Source organism: Lissotriton helveticus, chromosome 3_2, assembly GCF_964261635.1.
Source record: "Lissotriton helveticus chromosome 3_2, aLisHel1.1, whole genome shotgun sequence".
NCBI lineage: Eukaryota > Metazoa > Chordata > Amphibia > Caudata > Salamandridae > Lissotriton > Lissotriton helveticus.
The window spans coordinates 310,703,422-310,725,133 of NC_136062.1; the positions used below are offsets into that span (position 1 = coordinate 310,703,422).

At 44.3% G+C, this 21,712-nt stretch overlaps 1 protein-coding gene and 1 long non-coding RNA gene across 2 annotated transcripts in view; one reads left to right on the forward strand and one right to left on the reverse strand.

Annotated features, from left to right (window-relative positions):
• Window positions 1-1,705, forward strand: part of LOC144825986 (uncharacterized) — a 316,475-nt gene extending 314,770 nt beyond the window's left edge. The window contains exon 4 of the long non-coding RNA XR_013609662.1: window positions 1,580-1,705. This is a non-coding gene — a long non-coding RNA (uncharacterized LOC144825986). The remainder of the gene's footprint in view (window positions 1-1,579) is intronic.
• Window positions 1-21,712, reverse strand: part of METTL15 (methyltransferase 15, mitochondrial 12S rRNA N4-cytidine) — a 971,710-nt gene that overhangs the window by 53,258 nt on the left and 896,740 nt on the right. The window lies entirely within an intron of this gene.

Here is a 21,712-nt window from a genome sequence, read left to right on the forward strand (position 1 = left end):
GTCAAAGTAATGACTACAAGGCAAGAGCGCTGTCGACTTCCATGTTCGGTGGTGGTCTTTGAGATCAAATGTCTAGCTGCTCCCTTCGGGTTGAGGAGAACGCCTTTCTTAGGCATGTACTTCGAATTCGAGTGAGCCTCTTTACCAACTTCCATTGTCCATAAGGAAGCTAGTCTAACTTACCTGGAAGGCTCACTCTTGTTGAAGCCAATTCTACTTGGGTACTACATTTGTGCAAAAGTTGAAACAAGTTTTACCAAATCAATTATTTTACATTGCTTAACATTAGCTTATGCTTTTAAAATTCCCTGGCTCTCCTACAATAATGAAACTTTCATTCTACTGTTTCATTTGTCCATACCGCATACCTCCGTAGTATAGTAGCTCTTTACAAAAGTAAAAGTAAGGTCTAACTACTAGGTAGTAGAAGCGAAAAAGAGTTCTTGTGGAATCAGTGACATCCTTGGCCATTTCCTACCTTTCGAACATTTCTCAGGAGGGATGCCACCCATATTTGTCTTGAGTGACTAATATTCACATTGCTTTGGTCTAATAAGGCTACAGTTGAGCAGAGCACCTTTTATATTTGCCTTTCCTATTTTGAAGCAACATCCTACGGATAATACCCCTTACCCATGTAATGGCATCTCAAAACAAATCATAGAGCACCTTATTTTATTCTGTAGCTTTTATGAAGGTCTAAGGAAATATTATTTTTAAATGATTTTGCTTGCACAGAATATTAAAGACAATAACGCTTCTCTACAATAACTATGTGCACTGTGGACTCCCTCAATATGTCTTAGCAATGAACTTTATATATGGTGTGCGATTCAACTCAGGAAACGTTTTAGATGTTTACAGTTCGATTGAGGGTGTGGTTGTGGATTTTTCATTGAATTACTTTTTAATGTTGCCTATTGTACCTGTTTTTATACATTTAGTTATTTATTGTATACTGCTTTTCTATTTACTTTTATGGCCATTAAGATTATGGCAAATAAAGATTATTAATCGAATCGACTATATTGCTCTTATTTGAACTAATACATTTCAATGCTTCTTCATAACTAGCCCTTCTAAAATAGGAACCTTTGCACTATTTCTTCCACCTTTAGCATATTGAACTGAGCATCTGGTCCTGACCCTTTCTCTAGATTTTCTAAGCTGCAGTCTTGAATGTACCTTCTTATGGATTCTCTCAGTACACTATTTTTACCTCATAACTTACTTTACCCAAATACTAGAATAAAGCTGCCCATCCTTTATATAATCATTCAAAGTACATTTCAAGGTCTTCCCTGATAATTATTTCCGATGATTATGACTCTTTTAATACAGCTCAGAATGGTGATTTGGCATAAAGTGCAATATACATGAAGTAGGATATAAAAATGCAGACATGAGGTCTGTGATGGAATTATTATGTTGCAAATGCCCGCCCTACATATATGCAACTTGCTCTTCATCATCACAGCCCTTTCAGTAGGAGAGTAAGTCCCCACCTAGAGATAGACACTACTGTAGCCTCATTAACAAGTTCCATTTAAAAGGAATATTTGCCCTTGTTCCTTTCTAGGAAGAATATTTATAGCACCTTCTTTCGCCACTCACTCGGTGATTCATACAACAAGCAGATTCTAGCTTCAAGCACAGCATCACAGAGAGTGGGAGAGCTTCACGACGGTGAACTGGCAGAGTTGAACTAATGTGAAATGGATTCCTTCCAAGTAAAGTAATTGGGGTATTACAGCTTCTTTCATTTTATTTGCCACAGTGTAAATATTAAGAGAATACGGTGCATGTTATTCCAGCTTCACCACAGCATAGACCAAGGACACACAAAATTGTAGTAGAAATATATACCGTTAAAAAGTATAATAACAGTTTGTTACAGTGTGTCTGCGCCAAACTAAGCCGACATTACTCCCAATCTGGAACTTCTAATGTGACATAAAACTGTAATGATGTATCTCAAGCTACGTGGATGTTTTCAAGAGTGATGTTGACAGCAATTAGGGCCATTTCAGTGCTGTGGTTTGCTCTAAATGCTGATTGGGAGGGGTCTAGCAGGTTTTTTCTCTCCAGGTGTTCAGTTGGAGGTTGACAGCCTTCTCCAGGACCTTGGTGGGAAATGTGAGCAGCAGTTCTTGAGCTCGCTGGGATCTGCGAAGGGTTTCTTGAGGAGGGGAGTGACCTCTAAGTGGTTCTAGGAGTCGTGAAAGGTGGCTGTGGCGTTGGAGGCATTGAGGATGGTGGTGTGCTGGTGGCTGATCTCTTTGCTTCAGAGGTGGAAGAGTCGATGGGGTCATGGGTCAGAGGTTGTTTCCGTGTGGATGGAGTACATTAAGGTGGTGGTGTTCGGTGTGTTGAGCTGTTCCCATGTGGGTAGCGGGTGGTCGGTGGTGATCTTCGTGGGCGTGGGGAGGCTGAGGAGGTTGGTGGGTTGGGGGGGGGGTCGAAGTTTCTGTGTATTGTGGCTATACTGTTGTGGAAGTGGTCTGTTAGAGCTCGCAGAGGGGAGGATTGAATTTCTGGTGGCGGATGTCCAGGTGAACCCTCTGATGATGGCAAAGAGTTCCTCGGTCTGATTGATGCTGGCCTCGGCGTGGTTTACAGAGGATTCCTTTTTTGCGTCTGAGTTGGTTGTGGTTGTTGTTGAGGGCGGACTTGAAGGTGGCTCGGTCATTGTCGTTTCTGCGGGTGTGCCATCTTGTTTGCATCTGTGTTTCACTGCACTGAGTTCTGGGGTATACCACCTGGCTCATTTGATGGATCTGTGTGTTTTGGCTGGTTTGGTGGGGCCAACTCAATCGGCGATACTGGTGATCCAGGAGTTGCAGTTCTCTAACACCCGATTCAGGTTGGTGGATACTTCGAGCTGGGGGATGCTAAGGGTGTGGGTCCATTGGTGTTGCGTGACTTTGGTCCAGCTGCGGAAGGGGGGCACTGTGGCTGTTGGGGGTGGTGCAGGGGGGTCCTGCAATGGTGAAGAGGATGATGAAATGGCCAGACCACGTGAGTTCTGTAGTGTGGCTAATTCTGACTGTTAAATATAATTTCTGAATAAGGTTTTGCCTCTAGAAGTTTGGTCCTTTCAACTGTGCACAACACATGTGTTCTAGGCCCATATGTAAACATTATGTGGGCGCAGTAGAAAGTGACCATTCTCATCTTTCCTAACCACATAACAAAGCCCTTTTCCAGACTTGTCAATGAGAGTTCTACAGCCTCAATTGAATCTTTACCTGCAGTTGTCACCCTATGTCTTCCTACTTGGATGTGCTCTACTGGCATAGCTTGCATCTTGGGAGAAGTCCCAGTGACCCTCATGAAAGCCCTTTGGCAGTGAGTAGATGTTTGCAATAATAACTAGTAAAGAAAGCTATGTTGTTTTACTAGTAATTATTAAGTTATGACTAAGGAATATGCAAATATGTTTAATTTAAATTACAAATCATACTAAAACTAAACATATATGTTAGAAAATTAAAAAATTTGGGAGCATCTATCAGTTTAATTAATTAGAAGAGAAGATTTAACTGGATTATTGTTCCGAAAGCGTTATACCTTTTAAGAGTGTATATATTCTTATCACATTCATTAGGTGCCTTAACCTACTGATTTCCTTTAGGGTCACTGCAGCACAACATGGAACCACTAGATACATGCCCAATTGTAATTTATAATTTACGCCACAAATTCAAATATATAACTTGCACACCTCTATAGGCAATAGATTCAACTCGGTAGCCACACTACATTAACTATGATATTTTTCATACCTTAATGAAAAAAAGACAATCATTTTCCCGTACTTTCCCCACAGAGAGGGAATGCCCACATGGTGGTGGCAATGTCCACCTGCGTGTACAAAGTTGCTGGTATTAGTGTTGCATGCCGAAATCCTGTTTTAGGAGGCTCCAAACCCTGACCTGACGAGGAGGAGACAGGTATGCAAAAAGGTGCAGCTCTTCTCCAAAAATGTATAGAGCTGCACCTAGGTGCAATAGTAAATGTACACAATACAACTGTAAAATTATCTTCGAAAAATAGGCCCCAAATGGAATGTTGTAAGCAAAATGTCTGCAGTCCTCACACAACTCCTAGGATATATGGTTGAATACATGAAAGACTAAGTCTAGTTTTATGAGGATGTGAGAGTGATCAATGAGATCAAGGTTGAATAGCCGGGAGTAGGTTTTCATAAACAGAAGGCACTTTCTATCACTGTGCAGTTATTATTCCCTAGAAATTGCAAGTAGAATTGTACAATAATCTGCAGAACAAAAAATGCAGCACCATGATACAATTCACCCTTCCCATTCCCCATGCTATGAAGAAGCAAGGGGCATGCTATTTACCCTCAGTCTTGGCTGAGGGTTTTACCAAACATATTTTCACCTCTTCAAATTATGATGTGCTTAATAAATGAAGGGAGGAAGTATCAGTAAAAGTCTGTCAATAACTGCCCTAGCATATTTGGGATATCTTGTCATCCTCTTCTTACCACTGTGCATCCTAACTTCCATACCAATTATTTATTCAGTGTGCATGATGGTCAACAACTTTTCCTCCCAGGGCATTTGATTAATATGTCTGGGAGGCCCCCCACATGTCCCCGCTGCATGTTTTTGAGGCTGTGCATGGAAAGAACTGTGTCTCCCCCACAAATCATTGCATTTTCGTGGGTATAATCTTCTGAGCATTGTCGACTGGATATTTATTGTGCATATAAGGAAGTTCGTTCTGCAAACCCTTTAATTCTACTACTGGGCGTAATTATGCGAATGTTACCAAAAACTAAGATGCTGGCGCTGGATGCTTCCGATTCCTAGTACAAGCAATTAGCAAGGTTATCTGCTTCGTCAGTGCTTCCCAAAATTTTTAGAACCACAGCCCAATTTTTAGAATTTTACACTTTCGAAATGGACATGATGAAGCAAGGGAAATTTGTTTAATGTAATTGAAGATATGCTCTCAAAATTATGTGAATTACCAAAATAACATTACTAGAAATTGGATTCCTGGTTGGCTGAGCTATGCATCCCGTCCAGGCAGGAACCACCACTTTTGTCTGGTCAAACATAAGCTTTGCATTTTTCTGTGTACCTCTCTTGCAGCATCTTTTTGTAAATGTCAAGCCCTTGACCACACCCTTCAATATGTCTTTATTGGACTGTGGCCAAGAAATTGATGTGCCTATACAAGAGGCAGATAGTGAGCAGCACTGAAGCTGGAACACTTGTCAAGCGTGGGGTGCAGGCCTGTGGCATCTGTTCACTAACATCATAAAGCCTCTGAAAAATCTTGATGTCGATTGTGATTTTATTTAAAATAAAACTTCTGCAGCAGAGTATAGGATAAGGCCTCAGATCAATTTCTGTGTTAAAACAAAGCCTAGTGGTGCATTTTGGAATATATATACACACCCTAAGGTAAATATAACTTGCACCCCTGCCATGAACAGTTTTCCCATCAATACTTTCACTGCGTATGTCCCAGTGGGCGCTCGTTTATTATTCTTATTTTGTGTTATTTATACTTTTTCTGGGTGTTACGCTCCTACACAGGACACCCACAGTTTTTTTATAAAGGTCAATGAGGAGATGACCTGCCAGCTCTCTGCATGCGACCCAATTTCATGGGACTGCACAGGAGCCAGCATTTTGTTTAATCGGCAGAATTCCACTGGTCCATTTCATGTGGCCACGCAGGAGCATTAATTTTTTTAATTGATGGGGTGCCACCATTATAATTTTTGGAGGGCATGAGGAGCCAGAGGGCCCTAGTGGCACCGCCAGTTTCCTACTCCGGCAGGAGATGTTTTTTTTTTTTTTTTGCTTAAGTGGGGTGCCTCAGTGCTTACCCGGGGTACCAAACAGACTTGCCTTGGTAGGAGCTGCAGGGTGAGGCCCAGGGCCCCCACAGCCCTGCCGGCTCCTATTCTTGAACCCGTCACAGGTGCAGTGAAAGCAGGCATTTCTCAAACCCCGAAGGTGCAGTTTTTTGGGCCCCGCGTGGGTGGAAGCAGTTCAAAGCATTTCCCTGCCCAAAAGTGTGGGCAGGAAAATGTTTTGTGGGTGGATCGTCCCATGGGTGGATTGCTGACTTTACACCTACACACAGCGTAAGGTTTGCATAGTAGAAACACGCCCGATTACTGGCTACTTTATATACCGGCGTATATCCACTGTCTTAGCACCATAGTAGAACTACATCTACTATTTACTCTTTTGGTGCCTGTAATCACTTTCCCCTGATTCTGTCTACTGATTTTCACAGCACATGTATTTTATACAAGAATAACATTGGTCCAATAAATATATTGTAAACATCCCAGTGTGTATTCTCTGTATATTTCTCTGAGAAAAAAAGAGCACGAGAGACTGAGCAAAAGGTTTTGATCTGTTAACACGATCCCTGAGGGCTCAGGGTTGTCATGTTCAGTGGTTGCCAGGAACCATTTGCTTCTTGTTAGGTTTAGGGGGGCTTATGGTGGCACAGTGAGCTAGCTGGTCTCTAGGCCAACTTATCCTGACGGCGTGCTCAAAATCAGTCTAGGCACCTCACCCAAAATTTAAATTGTCCAATAAACATGCAGATCCTACAAATTAGTTGGAACTACATGACATGGCGCAGCCAATGTTGGTTGGGTTATTATTTAACGGTCTACCTGAGTAGTTCAGTTGCACTTTCTCAGAGACCCCTATTCCCCTCCAAACCGGAGACGTCTGTTGTGTAGGGAAACCCGCTCCAGCTGAGTAGATATATCCAATGTATTGGTTGTAGGTTATTCAAGCTTGTAGGATCAAAAGTATCCCACAATGATAAATCCTATCTCCATAAATTAATTTATGAAATTCCTTCCTCTTTTAAAAACATCATTCACAAACTGGGATAACGGAGTAAACAATGGAGAAGAAGTAGAAGCTCTACATTTTACAGAAAATTGCAGACATTCAGTCACTTTAAAAATATAACAATATGGTCTCCCGGCAACAGGTGGAAACATTATATTTGTGGTTGAGGTGACGAAGCATTCAGAACAGAGGTATTCTATTCCTGGGTTAAGTTACCAGCTGCAGATGCTCATACACAATTGTTTCAAACATGTCCTACAAACGCGTAGTTCCTTTGGATTAGTGGGAACTATACAACATCGGGGCGCGCACCCCTAAGCGACTAGTTTCTTTGCCCGCCCTGGCACAGGCAGGTAAATATGTATTTATCTCCCCCTTCACTTTTATTTAAATTTCAGCCTTGGTGACGGGATCCCCAGGGAGGAGAGCTGTGTGCCCACTCCCTTATTTTTTTGCCCTAGGGGATGGGGGTCCTGGGGCCTCTTATAAGCTTGGGTATGGGGGCCAAAGACCCCTGTCCTTTTAAAAGAAAAAAAAACATTATGCATCGTCTGCCCCAGGGGTTAAGCACGAGAGGAAGAGCTTTTAAACCTTCAAACTTTGCTCTGGGTTTGTGCATCCTTTGCAAATTTGCAGCAATGTGAATGTAAAGACAGTGTGTAAAGTATTTGTGAAATAAGTAATACCGTAAGACAGCAAAAATACCATAAAACGACTACAAAACAGTTTAGAAAAATAAAGTATGACTTTATAAATAAAACTAAACTAAAACAACAAAAACTAATGTGTAGAGGTTGAGATATTGAATTTTGAAGAAATAAATGCAGTAATGTGCTTAGAAGCAAGTAGATAAAAAGGATACTTTATCTTGAGCTGGAGCAAGGCACAGTCAAAGGCTGAGCTGACTGCGATGGAGCATCAGCCGGCTACGGGACCCATATCGGCCCCGGTGAACAAAGTACCTTTCCTGGTTGGAAGCAGCGAGGTGCGTCCATTTTCTCACAGTGAAGGCGATGCATCAGTTCCAAAGATGGGTGCTGGAGTCGAGAGGCATTGAGCAATGGGGGAGTTTCTGCCACACAGTCGAGGAGATGCGTCAATCTCACCACGCTGCAGCGGTTGCAATACGCTGTCCGATGCATTAATATCTGGAAGCAAAGTGCTATTTCTGAAACGGTGTGCCGATCTTACTTCTTCAATCAGATGGTTACACCAGCTCTGCTACAAGTAGACAAGAAATGCGTTGAACTCCATGTTGCAAGTATCTAGGCCACTTCCAGTGAGCCAGGCACAGGAGCCAGGGGCAAAGACTTTGATATCCCTGAGTCTCAAGCAACAGGAGGTAGGCCAACAAGCCCTTAGAGAACACTTGGAAGAAGGCAGAGCACAGATCTCCTTCAGCAGAGCCAGAGAGCAGCAGGGAAACAAACAGAAAAGCAGGCCTTTCAGATCAGCAGTCCAGTTGAGTCCTTTGAGCAGCATAGCAGTTCTTCTGACACAGGTTCAGGTATAGGTCCTGAAGTATCTGATTTGCTGAGGTCAGCAACCCAGTACATATACCCAAAAGTACCTTTGATGTGGGGCTGACTTCAAAGCAGCCTTCTGAAGTGCACAAGTATCCTTTACCAACCCAGTCCTGTCTGCCAGGCAATTGAAAGTATGAATAAAAAAAAAAGGTGTTCACTCTCTACCAGCCCTAGGGGGTCAGGGTATCCCACCCGGTGTCTTATGTATATTTTTCCACTTTGTTTTGGACTCTGGACTGAATCCCTAGTCACAAGATGCTGTACCCACTTCTTTATTGATGTCAGTCAGATCCACAGGGACTCAGCATCCCCAGATATACAAAGTTTGTGAGCATTAATTGCTCATAAACTACTAGACGAATTTACACCAAATCATAAAAAGTACTTTTTCTGGAACAAGATATAGCTTTCTGCCAAATCTGGTGTAAATCCAATCAGCTGTTTGAGCTGTAGCTGTGTCTAAATTTCCTATGGAAAAAATATTGGGGAAAACATTCTTTATGACCCACCTCCCCCTTTTTCTCTGGCCACCACCTTACTGAACACCCCATAACTCTCCATGCGCAAACTAGTCAAAAAGTAGCACTTTTTTGTAAAGTTTAGTGGAGATTCAACAAAAGGGCACCAAAGTTATTAAGCAACACAAAAAGGCATTTCCTAAGGAAACACAATCCTAACCAAGAGGACCGCCACTGGGATGGATATATATTCACTGAAAATAACAAAGGTTACAGGGACGTTATAGTCAGGCTCACATTTCACATGTACAAAGCCAGTGAAATTCAGCAGTTATAGTTACCTGAGCTCATTATTACTTACCCCCCTCAATGTACAGCTTATGACCTCACATATGTTATGTTATGTTATTGGTTTTTATTATGCGCACAGCTGCTCCAGCGAAGGAGCGTCCTGGCGCAGTGACAAGGTAGGACACAACATAACAGAAACTAATCATTGAGGCCCCCGAAGAACATTTTAAAACAAGAAAGTCTTGATAGCTTTCCGAAAGAGCATGAAGTCCTCCAGCAGGCGGATTTCAGCCGGGAGGGAGTTCCAAAGGATTGCAGCATTAACACTAAACGAGCGTCCACCCGCCCGACAGAGCCTGAATCTGGGAACTACAACCAGAGCCTGACCTTGAGATCGAAGAGTACGTGTGGGTACATAAAAAGACAGAAAACTAGACATGATTTGGGGGCCTATGCCTTTCAAGATTTTAAAAGCCCAACACAGGATTTTAAAATGAATTCGCTTCCTCACTGGAAGCCAGTGCAAGGAGCTGAGGACGTTTGACACAGAGCAGAATCTGGGCAAGCCCACAATTGCTCTGGCCGCGGCGTTTTGTACCCGTTGTAAGCGGGTAATTTCGGCCAGGTTAGCTCCTACCTATCATTAAATCACTCATGACATGGTAAGTGACATCACTGATGACATCTCAAATGACATAACTAATAGCATCACTGATAAGATTATCCAGTAACATAGTGCTTTTTAAAGTTTGTGAGTGTTACAAATATATACCAAGGGACCACTAAAATTAAATTGTAGTGTGTGTTCTACAAATGAGTGATACTATTTTTAAAATATATAATGTGGGTGGCTGTGTGACTGTATCTGTGTGTGAGTGGCTGTATGAGTATGTGAGTGGGTGCATTAGTACCTGTATTGGTCAATAAGTGGGTGTGCAAGTAGCTGTATGGGGGGATGAATGGCTCTGAATGGCTGTAATGGTGAGTAAGTGGGTGTGTGAGTGGGTAGGTGAATGGATACATGAGTGGCTGTATGGGTGAATAGGTGTGAGTGTCGCTGAGAGGTTGTATGGGTGAGTGTGTGGATGTATGCGTGGCTGCATGGGTGGGTGAGTGTATGTGAGTGTGTATCAGTGAGTGAGTCGGTGTGTGAATGGCTCTATGGATAGGTTAGAGTGTGTGTAAGTGGCTGTATTGGTGGGTGAGTGGTTGAATGGGTGAGTGAGTGCCTGTTAGAGTGTTTTGGTTAAGTGAGTTAGTGTGTGAGTGGCTATTTTGAAGAGGGAGTGTCTGTGTGAGAAAATGTGTAAGTGGTTATATAGATGTGTGAATAGGTATGAGAGTAGTTGTGTGGATGTGTGAGTGGGTGTGTGAGTAGTTGTAGGGGTGATTAAATGGTTGTGTTGAGTGGCTGTATGCTGTGTGACAGGCTGTGAGAGGCAATATGGTTGAATAAATGGGTATGTGAACTGATGTACGGGTGGGTAAGTGTGCCTGTGTGAGTGACTTTTATGGGTGAGTGACTAACTATATGAATGTTTATATGGGTGAGTGTGTCTTTGTGTGATTGAGTGAGTGTGTGTGTGTGAATGGCTCTATGGATAAGTGAATGGTTGTGTGGGTACTTGTATGGGTCTGTGAATGGTTTTGTGAGTGGTTGTGTGTGTGGGTGTTTAAGAGGTTAAATAGGGGTATGAGTGTGAGTAAAAGTAATTCTGTGGATTATGGCATCAGTGATGCCATTGGAGAGGTAATCAAAAATGTCACTGATCATGTCATGAGTGATGAAATATGTGAGGTCACAAGCAGTGCATTGCGAGGCCATAAGTTATAGTTAGCTGAGGAAACTATAACTGCTGTTTGGGGCAAGATGGCGACCGTTGCGGACGCTTGAGCGGACCTCTCTTGCCGGACCCTGCTAACGAGTCTTTTGAGTGGAGTGGAGAAAGGAATTTCTTCGTTGCTGCTGTCCCCCTGAATTTGAAGTGCTTTTTGGGCTGACTATTATTCAGAAATACAGAGCATACCTGGGACTTTCTCCTTATTTCAGACTTAAGCTGCTGATCTTTTCCGGGCGCTGGACGCCGATGCTGGAGTTCCTGCAGCTGCTTCTCTCAGCCGCGGAGCGGCTGTGGAGCCGGCGCGGTCTGTGGGCGTTGCTTTCGGTTGGTGTGCGGAGCACCTGGAGGCCTTTACCTAACCTTGCTGCAAAACTAGGATTTTCTTTCTCAATGCTGCCAAAAAGCTCTTGCGGCAAGCCCCACGGCCAAGAGGAGGGAGCAGCTGAGGCAGTAGAAAGCTCTGTGGTGGCTGTACAGGTGAGGGGGAAGAACGCTCAGAATGGTAATAATTTAGCTTTAACCAAACTGCAAGAGTCTGCTCCTGCTCCTGGGACAAAATTAAAGGGCAGTCAGGGCGAGAAGAAGATACCCGCACTGTTTGCTGTTATCAAAGAAAAGGATAAAAGGAAAGATAAAGTAACGGAGGTTGTAGAGACTGCAACTGTTACGAATACCAAGATGGCGCCCTGTGGTGCTAGTGCTCCTGTTCTTGGGGATCCAGCTAACGCTGCCAATAATGGTAACACTGTCAATAGTGTAAACTCTGTGCTGGATAATAGGATTAATATGCCGCATTTAGATCACCCGGTGACTCCTGGACTTATTGCATTGAATGGAGGGGGTGGGGGGGTGACAATATTGGTGAGTCTGAAGGGCTCTCTCCAGGCGCCGATAGAAACTCAGCGGAGCTTGATGAAAGGAGTGATCACAGCGGCGAGGATAGAGGGCAGGGTATACAAACCCCTGAAACAGATTCAGGCGATTTTTACTCTCTCTCGGAGCAATCTACGTCGTCTTGTGAAGACTTGGCATTGCAATACTCTGCTCAACTTTCGATGGTGGATGGCAGTTATCACAGTAGTTTACTGCTGGAAGAATCCGAAGAGCTAGAGAACGGACAACCTTTGCTCCAAGGGGAACAAGGAGTAGCGGAGGGGGAGGAAGTTTCTTTATCAATGATATATCGCTCCATCATGTCTCATCGGGATGAAACGAGAGAGGAAAGCCAAAGAGTTCAAAACTCCTGTCGTAAATTACAGAACTCAGTAAGACGGCTGGTAAAATCACATGCTGACTTTGTATCTAGATTTAATGGGGCAGAGGCCCGGATATCCACTTTAGAAGACGAGCTGGCTCAACATAAGGCGGCCACTGAATTAGGTATGGCTACCAAGGAAGACAATATTTGGAAATTAACTGATATTGAAAACCGGGCACGTCGCAATAACTTGAGGGTTCTCCAGATTCCTGAGGGGAAGGAGGGGCAAGACCCAAGGGGGTTTATTGTTGATTTGTTTAAAAAAGCTTTCCCTGACTTGACCCGGTGGGACTGGGATCGTGATATAGAACGTGCACATAGGTTTCCTTTTAATATTCGTCTGAGACCTGGTCAGGATTCTAAACCTAGGGCTTTTTTGACACAATAAGAAGTTTTTACACTTGCACGACCTGATAAGATACGAAGAGGGGGCGATGTTGAGTTTTTTGTGCGGGCAGATTTCTGCCAACGCTCTGTTGAGCTCCGCTGGCAATTTCGTCAACTGATTCCTGAATTGCAGTCCAAAGGGGCGTCAGTTTACTTAATGTTCCCTGCTAAGTTAAAAGTTGTGTTTCAGGAGCTTACTCTTTTCTTTACTAGCATCGGCCCCCGGAAAAGAATTTTTAAGCTCTATTTAGCTTGTTATATACTGTTTAGGCCGATTTACTTCACTTCATTTTGTCTGGTTTTTGTGAGGGCACTATTGGTGTAAAATGTCTCTTCAGGGGAAGGCAAGGGGCTTTGGCGAGCTCGCATCTACAGGACTATGTGTCCTAAAGCCTCGTTTAAGGGGGGGTGAGCTCTGAGGGTGGGGGGTCGGAATGGGGTCACTAGGGTAGGAAGGGGTGGGGGTTAGGTGGGGTAGAGTAACACCTAGGTGGGGTAAAAAGGGGGGGTAAAAATTCACAGCAGCAAGTAATTGTTTAATGGTTATGGAACAAATAAAGATAACATTTTGGTGTCAAAGGGCAGATGAATGCTACAAGCCGTTTAAGTGTGTACCCATTGGGTTATTTCCTTTAGGGTTAGGATTGTATGTTGTAGAAGGATGGCAATATCATATTAATGGCACATAAAGGATTAAAAATCTGTTCATTAAATGTGTCAGGTCTTAATAATTAGGCAAAGCGACAGAGAGTGGCTGCGGAACTATGGCACATTCAGCAAGATCTACTTTGTATTCAGGAGACCCATATACCTTGGGCTAAGTGTGGTAATATGAAAGATTTGGCATTTTCATTAATATCTGCCTCTCGACAAACGGGTATGATTTGAGGTGTTGCCATTTTAGCTAAATTTGATCTTGTCACCACTGGACGTATCCTGGCAGATAAATATGGGCGGTGGGTTATAACTGAATGTGGGTTTGAGGGATATAAGATTACGCTCTGTACTATTTGTGGTTCAAACCTTGATGATCCTGGAATTTTAGTTGAATTAAATATTGAATTGGCCACATGAGAACATCCTTTGGTAATTTGTGGCAATATTAATATTAAGTTAACTAATCATGCACTACAGGAGGGCACCCAGAAATATAAAGGATGAAAGCCAAAAGTTTTTAAAGCACTTTATAATTTAATTTGTGATCACGGCTTAGTGGATGTTTGGGGCAAATTAAAGGAACACGATATGGGTTTTACTTTTTATTCCCACCCACATAAAAAGTTAGTTAGATTGGATTATTTTTTTGCTCCTGCTTCTTTGTTAACAGATGCATCCGAGGATTTCATCGGATCATGCCCTTATTGTTTTAGAATTAGCTATATCTAGGAGGAGGACTTTATTTTAGTCTTTCTAATTTATCTGAAGCTCTGTTCAAATGAATAATTTAAGAAATATATGAACCATTGGATTAAGGATTTTTTCATAAACAATAACTTGTCCGCTCATACTACTATTATTTGGGATACCTTCAAGGCTTGTTTTCGGGGGGAAGTCCTTAGTTTCAGCTAACACCAACAAAAGAAACTAAAGCTGGATTTATCTCGGCATTATGAGGCTCTGAGAGAGGCGGAAGGGGCCTTAACTGCAGGGATTGCTACATTTAAGAATGATATTTCTGGACTGAAAAATAACATTGCTAAACATCGTGAAAATCTTTTAGGGTTCTGGAATGTGGAGAATGCAAGAACATATCTAATATTTAAACAGGAAAATCATGAATTTGGGGAAACTATTGGTAGACGGCTGGCTCTACGACTTTGGATGAAAGAATCTGCTCGAACTATTCAATCATTGAAGGATCAGAGTGGTTGTTGCACTCTGATCCACAACAGATACTTTCTTTTTTTCACGGGTTTTATACTACTCTTTACAGGCAGCAGAGAGGAATGGCTGGGGGTGAAAGTGTATTTTTACAGGAGGGATTGGTGCAATTAGAGCCTCTCCTTGCAGAGCAACTTGATTGCCCGATCTCTATGATTGAACTAGAAAGTGCAGTAAACAGTTAAGCCTTAGGGAAAGCGGCAGGACCTGATAGGATTCCTGCTGAGGTTTATAGGCTTTTTTTTTTTCATCAAATCAAGGATGAGATGTTGAATGTTTTTCGCATAGCTCAATTAGGGCATCTGCCTAAATCTTGGTCAGAAGCAACGATTGTGGTGTTCTGTAAAAAGAGCAAATCACCGGAGTTTGTGGGATCATATCGCCCAATTTTGTCATTAAATTGTGATAATAAAATGTATTCCAAAATCCTGGCAAATCGATTATCTAAAGTTATCACTTCTTTGGTTTCTTTAAATCAACACGGCTTTATTCCTCCATTTTAGGACGCAAGACAGCAGAGCGGCTAGCGCTTTCCTTAGCATTGAGCATAACCTCTGTTGCCTTCTTTAATTGTACATTTTAAATCGTGAATACTACGTTTTAACTTGCATCGCTTTTATTTCACTAATGAGCACAATTGTTTTGATATTGCAACCAGAGTAGCCTGCATGTATAGATTGCCTTCTCTGCACACTTGAATTACAAATTGCATTGCTTACTTGACACCCCATTCCCCGTTCCACCGCGGGAAGTCCCGTTAGTAGCGGAGGGAATACAGGGCTGTTTGCAACATCATCTGGCCACAAGCCGCCATCTTAGGTGTGGTGGTCGGGGGAGACGCGCTCTAGCTGCCGCGACTTCCGTGACACAAGCCTATTTAGACAGGACTCGGACGGAGGCTCGGCATTAGGACGCAAGACAGCAGAGCGGCTAGCGCTTTCCTTAGCATTGAGCATAACCTCTGTTGCCTTCTTTAATTGTACATTTTAAATCGTGAATACTACGTTTTAACTTGCACCGCTTTTATTTCACTAATGAGCACAATTGTTTTGATATTGCAACCAGAGTAGCCTGCATGTATAGTTTGCCTTCTCTGCACAATTGAATTACAAATTGCATTGCTTACTTGACACCCCATTCCCCGTTCCGCCGCAGGAAGTCCCGTTAGTAGCGGAGGGAATACAGGGCTGTTTGCAACATCATCTGGCCACAAGCCGCCATCTTAGGTGTGGTGGTCGGGGGAGACGCGCTCTAGCTGCCGCGACTTCCGAGACACGAGCCTATTTAGCCCTATGTCTTTCCAGTCGCGCAGCGGGCACGCCGGCGGCGTGCCGAAGGCGTGCCAAAGGCAAGCCAGTCTGCGCCGGACCCGCGCCCAGGGCCCAAACCCCTGCCCCTCACACTAAATATACCTCCTCAAGAGAGGGACTATTGAATCTAAGACATAACGCCTGCTCACAAATCTCGCCGCTCCGCGATAAGGGCGTGATGGTATCCCGCAAATGCCCTGACCGTAGTGTTATGCAATATGGAATGCCATCGGAGGGCTCACCCAGTAAGCTGAGTCCGGGGACAGTGGCAAGTTGGCCCTCTACCCAATGTTCGGATGCGAACAATTTACGCAACCGTAACACTATGACTTTGAAAAATATCCTCATAAATGTAAGGTCGATGCCAAAACACAAGTACGAAATAGAGTCACTTATCTTTGACAATGGGGTAGACTTAGCTTTTTTAACTAAGACATGTGCTACAGACACCTCGGGCCTGACTGGAACAATGTAGTACCCGCACACTACTCCGTAGTACATGCCGACAGACAGGGATCCATGGGTGGGGGAATTGCTATCATTTATCGCTCTCACTTCAAAATAAACATCCTCCCACAATCTGGGTTGGAAGCGGAGTCCATGTCTTTCACGGTAAAACGCAGTCACCAAATAATATTCACTGGTCTATTGCTCTACAGACCCCCGGGGCCTAGAGGTCCGTTCATTAATGCCTTACAGACTTTTCTGGAATCTACGCTAGACCAAACAACATTTACGGCATTAGGAGACTTCAACTTCCACTTAGAAGAAAATAACTCTGTGAAAACCTCCACTCTTATAGAGAATTGTTGTAGTTACGGGTTGCACCAATTAGTGGCAGGACCTACTCACACAGCAGGGCACACCCTGGACGCTATCTTCACTAATAACAATCACTTAAAGATCACTTCAATTGCCCAGGTTCCATGGTCTGACCATGCGGTCATTTACTTCAGTCTTAGCTTAGTACTGACGAATATTAGGCGGAAAGATCTATCTCTACCTAACAATACTCGCCCGTGGAAGAATCTCGAAGTCACCTTACTCTCGAACACACTTGCAAGAGATTTGCCTTCTTTTACAGGTTGCGATAGTAACAGTGTTATGTTATGTTATGTTATTCAAATTTTTGAGCGCACAGCTGCCCCAGCTAAGGGGCGTCCCGGCGCTATATTGGAACAGATAACACAACTGATGGCACACAAAGGGAAAAAGAAGGTTAATAAGGCAGAGGAAAGAGATGAGTTTTAACAGCCTTTCTAAAGACAAAAAGGTCCTCCAGGGAGCGAATATGGACAGGGAGCGCGTTCCATAATTTAGCGGCCAAGATCGCAAACGACCGGCCACCCAGTCGGCATTTTTTAAAACGGGGAACTAATGCCAGATTTTGTCCGGCAGAACGAAGGCTGCGCGAGGGAATATACAAGAACAGAAGGTGCTGAAGTATGGTGGGTGTGCCAAATTTAAGAATCTTAAATGCAAAGCAGAGGGCCTTGAACTCTATACGTCTAATTACTGGCAACCAGTGCAAGGTGGAAATAGTACTACGGGCTGAACAGAAACGCGGTAGGCCCACTAGGGCCCGGGCTGCCGCGTTCTGCACCCGTTGGAGTCGTAAAACTTCCGCCTGATTGGTGCCCAGAAACAGAGAGCTCGCATAGTCGAGCCTAGATAACACACTGGCTTGGATCACCATCTGGCGGGTAGGGGCATCGAAAAATTTGAGGATAGGCCTCAAACCACGTAGGATGCCAAAGCACGTGGACGCCACCTTCTTAGTGTGGAGCGAGAAGGTTAATTTGGGGTCCAGCCAGACGCCCAGATTTTTGAGTTCGGTGACAGGTTTTGGAGGGGGTCCCAACTCCTTAGGCCACCAGCTAGCACCCCACAAATCAGGGTGCTTCCCTAATACCATCACCTCAGTTTTGAGGGCGTTGAGTTGTAAACAGTTGGTAGTAAGCCAGCTAGCAACAGCCCTCAAACCATCCGCAAAGTTTGATGCCAGTTGGTCAGATTCCCCATTAAGAGCCACTGCCAGCTGGGTATCATCGGCGTAAGATACCATAGTGAGACCCCAACTCTTCGCCACCTCCGCCAAAGGTTGGACGTACAGGTTGAAAAGAGTGGGGTTCAACGCCGAACCATGCGGGACTCCTTTGGTGATAGCATGGGACTTAGATCTAAACGGTGGCACCACAACCTGAAAAGATCGCTCCGAAAGGAACAATTGAAACCACTCCAATGCCGTGCCTGAGATGCCTGCCTCACTGAGCCTACGAATCAGAATGGTGTGGGATACAGTGTCAAAGGCGGCACTTAAATCCAAGAGGATCAGTGCCGCCGTTTGACCTGTATCTAGTACAGAGCGGAGATGTTCCACCATAAATAAAAGTGCCGTCTCTGTACTATGTCCAGATCTAAAACCATTCTGTGTTGGATCCAGTAGATGTGCAGAGGCCAGATGATTTGTTAAGATGTTATTAACATGGGCCTCTGTGATCTTTGCCACCCAAGGGAGAAGGGAGATAGGTCGATAACCCTCCGACTTCAACGGATCCAATCCCGGATTCTTTATGATAGGCATAACACAGGCAGCCTTCCAACTAGGAGGGACAGTGCCGATGGTAAGGGACTGCTCCACCAGATGGCGAATAGGAGGAAGGCAAAGGGGTGCCAAGTCCAAAAACTGGGCAGGTCGCAAAGGGTCGTCCGGAGAGCCAGACTTGACCTTGGCCGCTAGGAGATTAAACTCCTGCTCCGATGGTATGGAGAGAGAGGCCAAACACTGAGGCGTACGCAATGTCATAGGCGTACTGTCAGGTTCAACTTTAGGAAAAGAGCAATAGATGACATTGACTTTTTCCACAAAGAAGCTGGCTAACGCCTCACAGTGAGCTAGGGAACAGACCTCCGTAATAGGAAGTCTGTTCACTGTGAGCTCCTTCAAGACTTTAAAAACCAGTTTGGACGGGTTAGAACTCGCCTGGAACTCTCGTGCATAGTAATCAGCGCGGGCCCGGCAGACAGCTCTATGGTACAATTTTACCTTGGCCAGATAGCAGACTTTCAGGTCTTTGTTGTAAGTGGAGCTCATAAATTCCACACATGGCTTACCCACGCTATGGACGAGCTAGCTCCAGTAGAAACTATAAAACCCAGGACACGCTCAGCCACCGCACAGTGGTATACTCCGGAGGTCAAACTGATTAAACAAAAATGCCAGCGATATGAAAGATTATGGCGCGCCGACTATAGTTCTCAGACCAGAAAGGAGTACACAGCAGTCCTACAAGAATATAAGCTTAAGATTCAACAAGCTAAGGCGACCTTGTATTCAAAGAAAATTCTTGAATCCTCGAACTCCCCAAAAGAACTGTTCAAGACGGTTGCTTACTTAGCCAAAAGCACCAGGGATATAATATTCATGCCGGATCAGCACTTTGTGGAGAACGTAGCCTAATTTTTCCAGCAAAAGGTCCAAGCAGTCTATGATGACCTTCGTTCATAGCGGGGAAACCTGCCACATGACAGACCACCCATCTGTTATTTCTGAACTTTCCCAATTCTCGCCGCTAAACGACACTCAGGTTACCACCCTGCTTCTACAGACTAAATCTGGATCCCCAATGGATCCCTGCCCCCCTTACATACTACATGCGGTCCCGGAAACAATTAGTCAGGCACTTACCCCACTTCTTAACATCGTCTTAAGTTCCGGACTTTTTCCCAGTAGCTGCAGGAAAGCTTGCATCAGGCCCATCCTTAAAAAGGAGTCATTGGACCCGATGGAAACTAAACACTACCGGCCAATTTCTTGCCTCCCCTTCCAGATAAAATGCTAGAGAGCGCTATGAATCAGGAGCTTACAAAACACTTAGACAATAACCACCTATTGCAATTGGGGGTGGGGTCGCACACTACTCACACACCAGCGGGATCGCCCCTAAGGACTGTGGTAAGTGTAGTTTGTGTTCCGCGATGCATCTTCTTTCGATTCTCTGCTATCTTCGCTATCTTCGCCATGGACCCTACACAACACGGCTTTAGGGCCAATAACTCCACCGAATCTGCTCTGATCATAGCTACTGAAGATATTCGCAGGACCATGGATGATGGGGGAAGAGCCGCGTTGATACTATTGGATCTAAAAGTGGCGTTTGACACCGTTAACCATGAGGTCCTTTTAAATAGGTTGCGGATGCTGGGCATCACCAATACGGCCCTAGCTTTGCTTGCGTCCTTTCTAAATGCCCGCACTCACCAGATCCACTGAGGCGGCCTCCAATCAGATGAGATTCATCTCCCATGTGGTGTCCCTCAGGGATCAGCCCTCTCACCCACACTTTTCAATCTTTATGTCACTCCCCTTGCCGCACTGATAAAATCCCATGGCTTGCACCTGGTATCATATGCCGATGATACACAACTGGTTGTCTCACTTGCGCAGTCGGTGGAAGCCACTGCAGCCAGTTTCAGGAACTGTCTGTCAAATGTAATGAATTGGATGAATGCTCATTTCTTAAAGGAGAAAACCGAGGTGATTGAGTTCGGCCAAAAATCATCCATCTGGAGCCACCTATGGTGGCTCCCAGAGGCAGGCAGCTGCCCGGCTCCGGCAAACAATGTCAGAAATTTAGGTTTCATAATGGATAAAGATCTCTCCTGCATAGCTCAAATCAGCCAAGTCACTTTGGCGTGCTTTTTTACATTAAAAAACCTCAGGAAAATTCTACCTTACTTACCTCTCACCCTCAGGAAAACTGTGGTGGGAGCTCTGGTTATGCCCAGGGTGGACTATTGTAACGCCCTGTACATAGGAGCCGGCGAAAGACAGCTCGCCAGGCTCCAGTCAATCCAGAACACAGCGGCCAGAGTCCTGCTCGACCTTCCCAAAAGACATCCCACCTCTAAAGCCATTCGGGAACTTCATTGCTCCCGATTAGGCGCAGAATTCAATTCAAGGCCATGTGCTTGGTTCATAAATCTCTTTATGGAAACTCCTCCAAGCAGCTCTCCGGCCTTCTCCCCCGTTACGTGCCCGCACGCGCACTTAGATCTGGCTCCCTTGACCTAATTCAAATTCCCAGAATAAAAAGAGCTCGTTGGGGCAGTAGATCTTTCTCCTATCAAGCCCCTAAACAATGAAACAGTTTGCCCACCACACTGCGCTCAGAAAAAAACGTAGCCAGGTTTAGAAGAGCCTTGAAGACCTGGCTCTTCCTGTCGCCGTAACCTCTCTCTGCTCCACTTGTGTCCTATAGCGCCAAGACGCCTCGGCATAAGAGCGCTTTATAAATGCTTCAGTCAGTCAGTCAGTCATTCCTCAACGTGGAACTGTTGCACATGTGAATAAAGTTATAACACTATTTGATATTGCTTGTTCGGAAAAGAGGGATTTAGCTTTGATTATATTAGACGCAGAGAAAACTTTTGATCGTGTGGAATGGGACTATCTGTGGCAATTGCTGGCCCGAACTGGCTTTGGTAATAAATGTATTACAGCCCTGCAAGCCTTGTATAATACCCCTAGTGCCAACATTTCTGCTATGGGCTTTCTATCAGAGGCAGAGTCTATTACTCGGGGCACCTTTTATTTGCTCTTTATACTAATACTTTTGTAGAACAACTATCTCCCAATGCTTGTATTCCTGCATTTGTGATTCATGATTACCAATTCTCTGTCTTTGCTTATGCGGATGACATAGCCGCGACCACAGTGGATCCCTCTCTTGCGATTGTCGGGATTGGGCGGTTAGCGACAGAATTCGGATTAATTGCTGGGTAAAAGCTCAATGTGGCAAAAACGCAAATTTTGTGTTCAGATAATATTGCATGGATTGATGAGCGGGTAGTTAAAGAGGTGACATATTTGGGTATTCAAATACGATCTTCTATGT